General features: G+C 43.3%; 1 long non-coding RNA gene across 3 annotated transcripts; it reads left to right on the plus strand.

Annotated features, from left to right (window-relative positions):
- Positions 1-1,336: 1,336 nt before the first annotated feature.
- LOC118496548 lies at positions 1,337-2,376 on the plus strand. 3 transcript variants are annotated; one of them, XR_004899131.1, is made up of 3 exons: positions 1,337-1,664; positions 1,713-1,973; positions 2,061-2,376. It is a non-coding gene; the product is annotated as an uncharacterized LOC118496548 (long non-coding RNA). The 3 variants fall into 3 exon arrangements; XR_004899130.1 differs by having other exon boundaries at positions 1,337-1,625; XR_004899129.1 differs by having other exon boundaries at positions 1,635-1,973.
- Positions 2,377-10,380: the final 8,004 nt, after the last annotated feature.

Genomic DNA, 10,380 nt, shown 5'->3' on the forward strand with positions numbered 1-10,380 from the left:
GTGCGTCTGCATCTGCGTGTGCGTGCGTGTGTGTGTGTGTGTGTGTGTGTGTGTGTGTGTGTGTGTTTTACAGGACACTATGCTGGTTGAAAGGAATCAAACAGACATAACGTACTGATTATTACAACCACAAGTCAAAGACTTCTGGTTTGGAGTTTATACTCTTTTAAAGGTGGGAAAACAAAGTATTTCTCTAACTGTAATTTGTATTTTCAGACAACAATATATTGATTAGAAAGTGGTTGTAAAGTTTTCTCGGTTTGCCTTCTGCTCATTTGCTCTTTTCCTTCTTCCCCTACATTCATCCCTCCATCTTTTTCCTCCAGTTCTGTCAGCGTCTCCCCGGCCAGGAAAAACAAACTTGACCCCTGCATCCTGGCGAGAGGTGACCTCCCAACCCCTAAACACACACACACACACACACACATACTTCTCATTCATTCTGCCCTCCTTTCTCCTTCACTTGAATTTTTCGACAGCTTCTTCTAAATCTCAGCTGTCTTTGCCTTTTGTCTCTACCTGATGTCCCAAATGACAGGTTAGGATGTTAGGACCGTGGCTCTGTCGGTTGGTCCACCACTTTGGTGCACAGGGGAAGTTAGCCTTCAGGGCTTTCTACCAGAAAGGGTTTATTTTGACCCAAACCACTATCTTTTCCAAGACTTAACTTAATATATTTTTTTTGCCTTAAACCTAAGAGATTTCTGGCAGAAAGCCCTGAAAGCTAACTTCTCTCGTGTGCCATTTTGGTCCAGACTGAAATACTTCTACAACTACTGAATGAATTGCTATTCATTCAACATTAGTACTTTCCAGGAGGATGAATTTGAATGACTTTGTGCAGATAATTAGCAAATGTTAGCATGCTACCACGCTAAACTAAGATCGTAAACATGGTAGCTATTATACATGTTAAACATCAGCTTGTTAGTATTGTCATTTTGAGATTGTTAGCATGCTGATGCTAGAAATGATCTCAAAGCACCGCTGTGCCTAAGTACAGCCTCACAGAGCTGCAGTATGACTGTTGACTCTTGGTTTTGTTGGTTGTTAAATGGCATTCAAGTGTGTTTACCCAACACTCATGAGAGAAGAGGAGAATGGCATCAGGATGTTGTACAAAGTGCTCGTCAGATTGTCTAAACAATGTCTGAAGTCTCTCCTGCAACAGTATCCAACCGTTTTATAAGCAACACATTCCCTATTCAAATCGTGTAAAATACGGACGCTTGGTCAGGAGCCTTTGTCGTTGTTATTGACGCTAAAAGTGTCCTGCGCTGGGTCGGGACTGTTGACGCAGTTAGCTTTAGGAAAAGATTGTGGGTGGGCTTATGAAAGGTGCGTTTATGTGATACACGTAACAAGAACGGGACAGTTGGGTTTAGGAAAGGAGGAATGGGACAGCTGGGTTTAAGAAAAGATGAACGGGACAGTTGGGTTTAGGAAAGGAGGAATGGGACAGCTGGGTTTAAGAAAAGATGAACGGGACAGTTGGGTTTAGGAAAGGAGGAATGGGACAGCTGGGTTTAAGAAAAGATGAACGGGACAGTTGGGTTTAGGAAAGGAGGAACGGGACAGTTGGGTTTAGGACAGGAGGAACAGGACAGTTGGGTTTAGGAAAAGAAGTACGGGACAGTTGGGTTTAGGAAAAGAGGAACAGGACAGTTGGGTTTAAGAAAGGAGGAATGGAACAGTTGGGTTTAAGAAAGGAGGAACGGAACAGTTGGGTTTAAGAAAGGAGGAACGGAACAGTTGGGTTTAGGAAAAGAAGAACGGGAGAGTTGGGTTTAGGAAAAGAGGAACAGGACAGTTGGGTTTAGGAAAAGAAGAACAGGACAGTTGGGTTTAGGAAAAGAGGAACGGGACAGTTGGGTTTAGGACAGGAGGAACGGGACAGTTGGGTTTAGGAAAAGAAGAATGGGACAGTTGGGTTTAGGACAGGAGGAACGGGACAGTTGGGTTTAGGAAAAGAAGTACGGGACAGTTGGGTTTAGGAAAAGAGGAACAGGACAGTTGGGTTTAAGAAAGGAGGAACGGAACAGTTGGGTTTAAGAAAGGAGGAACGGAACAGTTGGCTTTAGGAAAAGAAGAACGGGACAGTTGGGTTTAGGAAAAGAAGAACAGGACAGTTGGGTTTAGGAAAAGAGGAACCTGACAGTTGGGTTTAGGAAAAGAAGAACAGGACAGTTGGGTTTAGGAAAAGAGGAACCTGACAGTTGGGTTTAGGAAAAGAGGAACCTGACAGTTGGGTTTAGGAAAAGAGGAACCTGACAGTTGGGTTTAAGAAAGGAGGAATGGAACAGTTGGGTTTATGAAAAGAAGCACGGGACAGTTGGGTTTAGGAAAAGAGGAACCTGACAGTTTGGTTTAGGAAAAGAGGAACAGGACAGTTGGGTTTAAGAAAGGAGGAACGGGAAAGTTGGGTTTAGAAAAAGAAGAAAGGGACAGTTGGGTTTAGGAAAAGATCGTGGGTGGGGTTATAAAATACACGTTTCTGTGACACGCGGGACACAAACCCCGTTCTCCTGGGTATAAGTCCTGTGTTGTTTGACCCATCCACCACCCCATCCAGCCTCCCTACGCGGAATTTAAGGTTTAGTACTACTCGCTACCGTTATCGCTCTTAATACTACATCATTTTCAAGCGCCGCGGAGCTGCTGCTCTGCCCGGTGCGTTCCATACACATGCTGAGGGGTGCTTATTGCGTCGTATCTGACGCTGACAGCCAATGACCAAGCGTCTGTACTCTATGCAATGGGAGTGAGAATGGGTTGTTTTGGGACTATTCAAAACAATAATAACGCAGCAACTGGTCAGATGTGTGGAGGTGGTGAAAGTTTGCAGGATTTTAACTTTGAACAAAAGTACTATTTTCTCATTCTTTAACTGCAGCCACACAACACCATGAATGCACTTGAGAGATTGTTTGTACGATTAATTGTGTCAAGACACACGTTTTTGCCCTGCCTTCCATTGTGGCCAACGCACAGTGAACAGGCAGTAGTTTGTGTTAGTTTGTTAAACAGACCAGGCCGAGGCTGCATCCCATGATAGTTATGAACTCACAGCCTCAAATGAAGACGTTCACTCGAAAGACAACGTCCTGTGCGTAACTTAAGTGCACCCCCACGTATGAAAGGCCACAGTAGAAATAGACATTGAATTTAAATATACAGGAAAATACACATTGATACAGAATAAAGAAACAGTGGCCCCAAAAATGAGTAAATGTTAGAGCTCCCCATAAATTTTTTCATATAAGGCTTTCTTTCTCATGTCTCTTTGAGGTATTTCAACCCTGGTGGTCAATCAGAATGTGCATAAACATTTTAGACCTGGTCAGATAACACTTTACACCAACTATAGTTTGTTAGACATATCCTGAAACCTTGAAGAGCCATGGAGGAGGAAGAAAGAAACTGAAGAAAAAGCGATTATAGAGAGAGGAAGAGGAGGCTGAGACACTTTGCCATTGGCCAATTGAAGGGGATGGAGGAGAGGGAGTGGAGGAAGAGGAGGAGGAGGAGTGCAGTAACAACAACACATGGTCCCAATTTTACGGTTGTGGACGGAGGAGTGCCGGCGGATGCGGGGGCATGAACAGGCCTGCAATCTGGAGACATTAATACCTCAGTAATAGTCACATTCACTTCCACAACCAGGAAACTACTGCCCTGGACTTACTATGTACATATGAGTGTGTGTGTGTGTGTGTGTGTGTGTGTGTGTGTGTGTGTGTGTGTGTGTGTGTGCGCGTGTGTGCGCGCGTGTGCGCGTGTGTGTGTGTGTGTGTGTGTTCACAATGCTCTACTACGAAAATTCTCCACAAACACACTCACTCAATCTATCGAACCAAAGTTTTTCTGTAGCTCATTTACTCTTTTTCTCTCACACACACACACGCACACACACACACACACACACACACACAGAGACACACACATGCTGAGACAGAGCAGACCATAACAGAGTAGTAAAAGGCATGCGGCGGGGCAGAGCAGGACACTGACTTCCTGTGCCTCGTGTTCTTCCTGAGCTCTTAATGAGACCTGTTACAGTAAACCACCACCTCCTCTTTCAGTCCATCTCTCCTTCAACCATCCATCCACAAGCCCTCCTCCCTCTTTCTTTTCTTCTCCCTCCCTCCCTCCCTCCTACACTCTCTTACTATTATACTTCCAGTACACACTCACCATTCAAAAGTTATGACTAAGCTGTTATATTGATGTTTTTCTTCTTACTACAACGACTAGTTAAGATTAGAAAAAAAGATTGTGGTTTGGGTTAAAACAGCGCTCCCCTTAAGTAGTACTCCCGGAACACAAATACCCGTTTCTTGAGTGAAATTCTTGCGTTTCACCCTTAACTTCTTCCGGGACACAAACTCCACTCCCCCGCTTGAAAGCCAAGTGTTTTAGGACCCATCCCGACCTCCTCCCTAAGCGGATCTTCGCAGTCTTATACAGCAGCAGTCTATGGTGCATACAGTAATAAATACGTGGAATACATACGAATTACAGTGCATCCTTTTCGTAGCCATATGTACAAATGGTTCATGAGAACAGCCTGTTTGCATCCACTTTTATAGGCTTGCAGTCGATCCTTGCTGCTTTCGCTGCTGCACTGATGTTTCCTGTTTGTTACATCCAACTGTAGATCAGTGGAATAGTGTGAAACCATTGGCAGGAATGTGTATCTATCACCAAAGATGCGTTTTAGCGCGTCAAAAACTCCAGTGGGGTACTTTTAAATCTGGTATCGGGTCTTCTTGAAACCTGTTTCCAGCTTTTGTTTGAGATTTGTTTAAATGTAAACCCAACTTTTCGGTCTCAGTAATACTAGCTACAGGTGGCTGATTGGCTTGTTCATTAATACCAAGATGAAGCCCATAAAAGTAAAGAAAGGCAAATTTTCTTTTTTTTCCTGGTTAGACTGTTTGACCAAACAGGACAGTGAAAACTAGTGGTGTGCGATACTGCAATATTTATACCAAGTAGGAAGGATACCAAGTAAATACAGGGCCAATATCGCCCATACCGATACGATACCGATACTTTTTAATAATTAAGGAGGAGCTCCGCGCTGTGACAGGACTTGACCACTTTAAAGCAGCGGCACTGACACAGACACAGACAGCCAGGTCGCCTCTCTGATAAAACCGCAGCGGTGCATACTGGAGAGAAACTAAAACTTAAGTATCGATCTCATTACACTGGTATTTATCAATATCAATACGAATCAACGTTGGTATCGATATTATCGATATTTGGATCCATCTGCCCACCACTAGTGAAAACAGAACTTCAGAGCTCCTCTTCTCTCCTCAGTGCTCGGAGGCTATTTTGATCATTAAAGGCTTGGGCTCAGAGCGCCGTGGGTTTGTGTTGGTCGTCCGATTAAAGGGCAGCCATTGAAGAGTGTGTGTTTTGTGGTTTGAACCAACGGTATGCAGGACGCCATACAGGCCTGGGCTGACGCAGGGGCACCGAGATCTGAGCGTGTGCGGTCGAGGTGTGGGGGCGAGGTTGTGGGATTGGACAAGAGGTTGGGTGGGGGGCATTAGAACATCAGGTTATAACACATAAACTAACATCTTAAACAAGGCAAGGCATGTTTATTTGTATAGCACATTTTAGCAACGAGGCAATTCAAGGTACTTTACATAAAACAAGAAAGAGCAGTTAAAAACGGTTGAGAATAAAAATAGCTAAAATAGAATAAGGGTTATGGTTAGGGTTAGAAGAATGTTTGGAGATTGTTTTGGGCCTAACATACATCAAATGAGTGATAGAGGTGGCTACATCAATTACATACATTGTAGATAGAAGATATCACAAATTTTAAATGTGTTTTTACCACACACGCACATTTATGTAGTAGAAAATAGACATAGTGGCTGTTGCTGGACAAAGCTTGGAGAGGCGTTATCAAAGTGACCCACTGACTTCTCTCTCTGTTTACATACAGCGTGCACCATCTTCCCCCCTCTCTCTTTCCCAGTGAGCGGCCCATTGACTTACCAAGGGCTTCTTTCAGCATGTCTTCAGGTCTGTGGCTCTTTCTAAGCAGCCACAGTGTGAGTGTGCCCCGACAGAGGACGTTTTCACATTGATGAAACGCCTCAGATCGAGTCCAGGAGCTGCAGTTACACATACACAGCGGTGAGAGTGTTGACTCAGTGTGTGTGTGTGTGTGTGTGTGTGTGTGTGTGTTTAAATAAGTAGTTTTCTTAATGTCATACAATGAACAGAGGCCTATTTGATGTCTGACACTTTGAATCTCCACAAATGTTTGGAGAAAACTTGTGTCCCCCTGGCTGCTTAATATAGTCTGATATTCTTTACGCAATATACACCCCCGTTCAAAAGTTATAAATCTCCTGCCACAAAGCTTGATTGACTCTGTCTGAATGGTCTTTGATGCTTTTCAGGTTGTATAAAGTCCTCTTTACAAATAGATGTAATTTAGTTTTGTACACGGAGAACAAAACACTGTACAATGGGCAGGAAGAGACAAAGATCCCTCTGAGCAACAGTTCAATAAGAAGAGAAGAAATCGGCACAGAATTGTACAAACCATCAATAAGGGTCATGTCACATCTCCGATAGCATCTTTTCCCCCTGGACCCCTGAGCTGAAGGAGGGTTTCTGTTTTTAGTGACGTGTCGGGGGTCGTTAAGGACGGGCTGCAGCACAGTTGAACCTCTGTGGCGCTGACACATCCACAAACATTAGAGGAAGATTTGTGGGTCGAAACTGAAAGCCTTGCTCTTTGTGTGGCTTTCACAGAGGGGTAACTGTCGTTTATCAACCTCTCACAGTTGGACCTATCAATCTATCTATCTCTCTATCTATTCTTCTATTTCTCTATATATCCTTTTATCTATCTATCTATCTATCTATCTATCTATCTAAATAAAAGCAGAGAGAGGAGGGATGTAGTAAGGGAGGGAGGGAGGGAGGGAGGGAAGACGTCTGGGTCTAATTTACAGCCCTAATAAATCCGCACTCTTTACCCTCTAACCCCTCAACCAGCCAGGCAGCTCCCTAAAATCGTAATCACTCCCCTGCCGGTCCCCCTTGTATCCTCACGGGGCGAGAGAGAGAAAGGAAAGAGAGCGAACAGTGGCCATATTATTCTGCTGTAAAACCAAATGGCGTCCTTGTAATCACCTGACTGCCCCGTCAGCCAGACAGCCGCTGGAGCAGCCGGCCAATGAGACTGTTAGTTATTCAGTGAGCTGTGTGGCTGCCGCACGCACGCACGCACACACACACACAGGGCTCCAATCAAACAAAAACACACAAACCCTTTGTATACTGTTGGATAGTATAATCTACAGCAATGTATCATAGTCTATAAGATCATCATATGTTTGTAGCGTCGCTGTCCTGTGAGTACAACATATCTCTAAAAACCTTTAACCTTTCTTAAAACTTTTCATGGTGTCAGAAAAACAGCCCTGTTTTCAGCTTTGTGACGATGCATTTTCCAGCTGATGCAAGAGGCTTAAAGTATTTATTTATTATCTTAAGAAGTAGGAGAAACTTCTCAACACATGAAGGAAGACTTCATCCTTCAGTTTATCACAAACATTCAACATCAACACATCTGGAGATACGTGGTTTTCACTGGACAGAGAGGGGATGAAAAACTGTAAAAGTAACCAAAGCTGTCAGACAAATGTAGTGAAGTAAAAAGTACAATATTTACCTCTGAGTAGTACTGTAAAAAGTAACATAAAATGGAAATACTCATGTACAAGTATAAGCAATTTATACTTGAGTAAATCATTACCTTTTCATTAGTTTCCTCTTATCTTTGTCTGAATAATCATATCTGTCATTGATGTCATTGAACAAAAAAGCTATAATAATATAATTGAAGAACTTCACAACAAGGAACAAGAGTAAAGAATACACATACCAACATATACAGAAACATATAGCTCAATATATAATTTATGTTAAGTGGGAAAATATTCCCACTTAACATAGAGCTTTTTTGTGTTGTCCTGCTGTACTGACTGACTGATTAACCCCCCCCCCCCCCCATAAACATTCTTTTTCTGCAGCACTAAGTGACCTGCCGGCGTCCTGAATCCTGCTCGTCTGGCTGTCGAGTCGGCCGACCTGTCTGGTTGGCTGTCAGCGGACTAACTGGACTCGACTTGTTTCCTGGCTGGCAGAGTGGTTTGTGTCAGAGTAGATTCATGTCGCCTGGCTCTGGTGATAACTCATTTCAGACACACTGAGCTCCCAACGGGGGAGCAATAAAACCACTCACTGTGTTAACATGTTTTCCCCTGAATTCAGCGAAAACACTCCAGTCCACTGCAGAGGCTTTGTTGGTGTTTACATGTTCGTTTTTGGCCCCTGGCTGATGCTTTTACCGGTCAGATGTCTGCCTTGTCAACCATTGGCATATTCTTATTAATAAGGCTGTTCTTGGACTGCTTCTTTCTTATTAAAGGAACACGCTACCGTTTTTTGAAATAGGGGTTATTCACCGTCTCCCCTAGATTTAGATAGGTGAGCAAACGCATTTTTGTCTCAGTGCATGCATTGTCTTAGTCTGGCAGCTAGTTTAGCTTAGCATAGTGAATGGAATCCTTTGTTGCCGGATAGCATGTTGTGAGTAAAAGTGAGCCAAAAAAAGAAAAGAAAAACATATTACTTCTTGTGGCCTGCGTATTCACAACAAGTACAAATAGCAATGCAGATTAATACTAGGCGATTTCCTAGGCAGATATTGACTTGGGATTATATTAGGGCGAAGCACAGGCGAAGCACTGCTACTTGGGCGCAGAGATATCCCACTCACCACAGCACAGACAACTCTGTTTCAGTCGGTATAGGTTGGCATATTCCCCCACACTCACACCACTAGTTTGTGTTGGCTCTCATCCTCACGTCCTCAGGCTGTTGAGCGATCGCAACCTCCTCCTCCTCCTGTCGTTCTATTTCCAAAGCACGCAGCTCCTCTTCTGAAGACTCTGGTTCGTAGAGGTATGGTTCTGGATCTTGACTGTCTGAGAAGTCATCCTCTTTCTCTCTCACAAAATGTTCATCATGTCTACTGTAGGAAAAATAGCCAGCTAATATTCACGCCGGTATGTTGACGGAAGTTGGGAGGTTTCAGGTGCTGCATGATATCTCTGTGTTTGCCCACCTATCTAAATCTAGGGGAGACGGTTAATAACCCCTATTTCAAAAAACGTTGGCGTGTTCCTTTAACTGATATACTTATTACAAAAAAGTATGTGAAGTTATTGTCTTCCAGGATTTACTCCTTCTAACTGTCCCTGCAGTCCGTACTGAACTGGGAAAAAGAGCATTTAAGTTTGCTGCTCCTTTTGGCTTGGAATCAGTTGCAAAACCATCTGAATCTTCGGGAGCTGGTCTCGTTGGATGCATTTAATGCCTACCATACACTAGAAGACTTAGAACAGACTTTGAAAAGACTGTCTGACATCATCTCTCATCTAACGTTAAAGACTGTCATAATATGTAAAGACTGGGGATCTTGCAAGGTCACACATTGTAAGACTACAATTAAATTTGTTTTGACAAATTTAACCAAGCTAGCTAGCTACCACTAACGTTAGCTGGTAACTTAAGGGAATGTTTGCAGATTTTCTGTTCTGCCGTACATGCAGATGAATGGCGGCAGTGCCCGGAGGTCTGTGTTTATCCGCCGCAACTCCCGTTGGAGGACTTGCTTCAGAAGGGTTGAAAATCTGCAACTTTCCCTCTTTAGCACATAGCTTAGCGGTGCCATTGCAACCATAAACAACACTGGCTCTAGCCGTGTACTGCTTCCTGTTTGGTGCTGGCGGGAGCATACTCATTGGTTGTTGACAATGTTCACATGATTTAACTTCACTACCAAGACTTAAAACTTACGATAATATCAAACATATAAAATCTGAACGTCCAGACGGGAAAAAGACTCACTGAGACTGAGTTTTATGAACTCCTTAGACCAACGATTGAGACGACGGGAGCGCGCCCCGACTCTAGCAAGACTCTCATGATTTCATTCAGATTTTGGAAAATAATCTGTGACAATGGAATCACTTGAAAAGTCGTTGTAGTGTAAGGTCGGCATAAGTTAATGGTAAAAGACTTGGGAGCAGGCGCATCTGGCTGTATGTACTGTTGAAGAATGTTTTTGGATATCTTATAATTCTTTAATTTGTTCTCTGTTTTCATTTTAAATTGTTATATGTTTGTTTAACGCCTGCAACCGTGTTATTTGTGCAGCTACCAGTCTTGGCCAGGCCACTCTTGAGAAAGAGATTTTTAATCTCAATGAGTCTTTTACTCCTGAATAAATAATACAAGTGAAGACGTGTAGTATGAGGAGCAGCAGGTTGC

Source organism: Sander lucioperca, chromosome 13 (assembly GCF_008315115.2).
Source record: "Sander lucioperca isolate FBNREF2018 chromosome 13, SLUC_FBN_1.2, whole genome shotgun sequence".
Lineage (NCBI taxonomy): Eukaryota > Metazoa > Chordata > Actinopteri > Perciformes > Percidae > Sander > Sander lucioperca.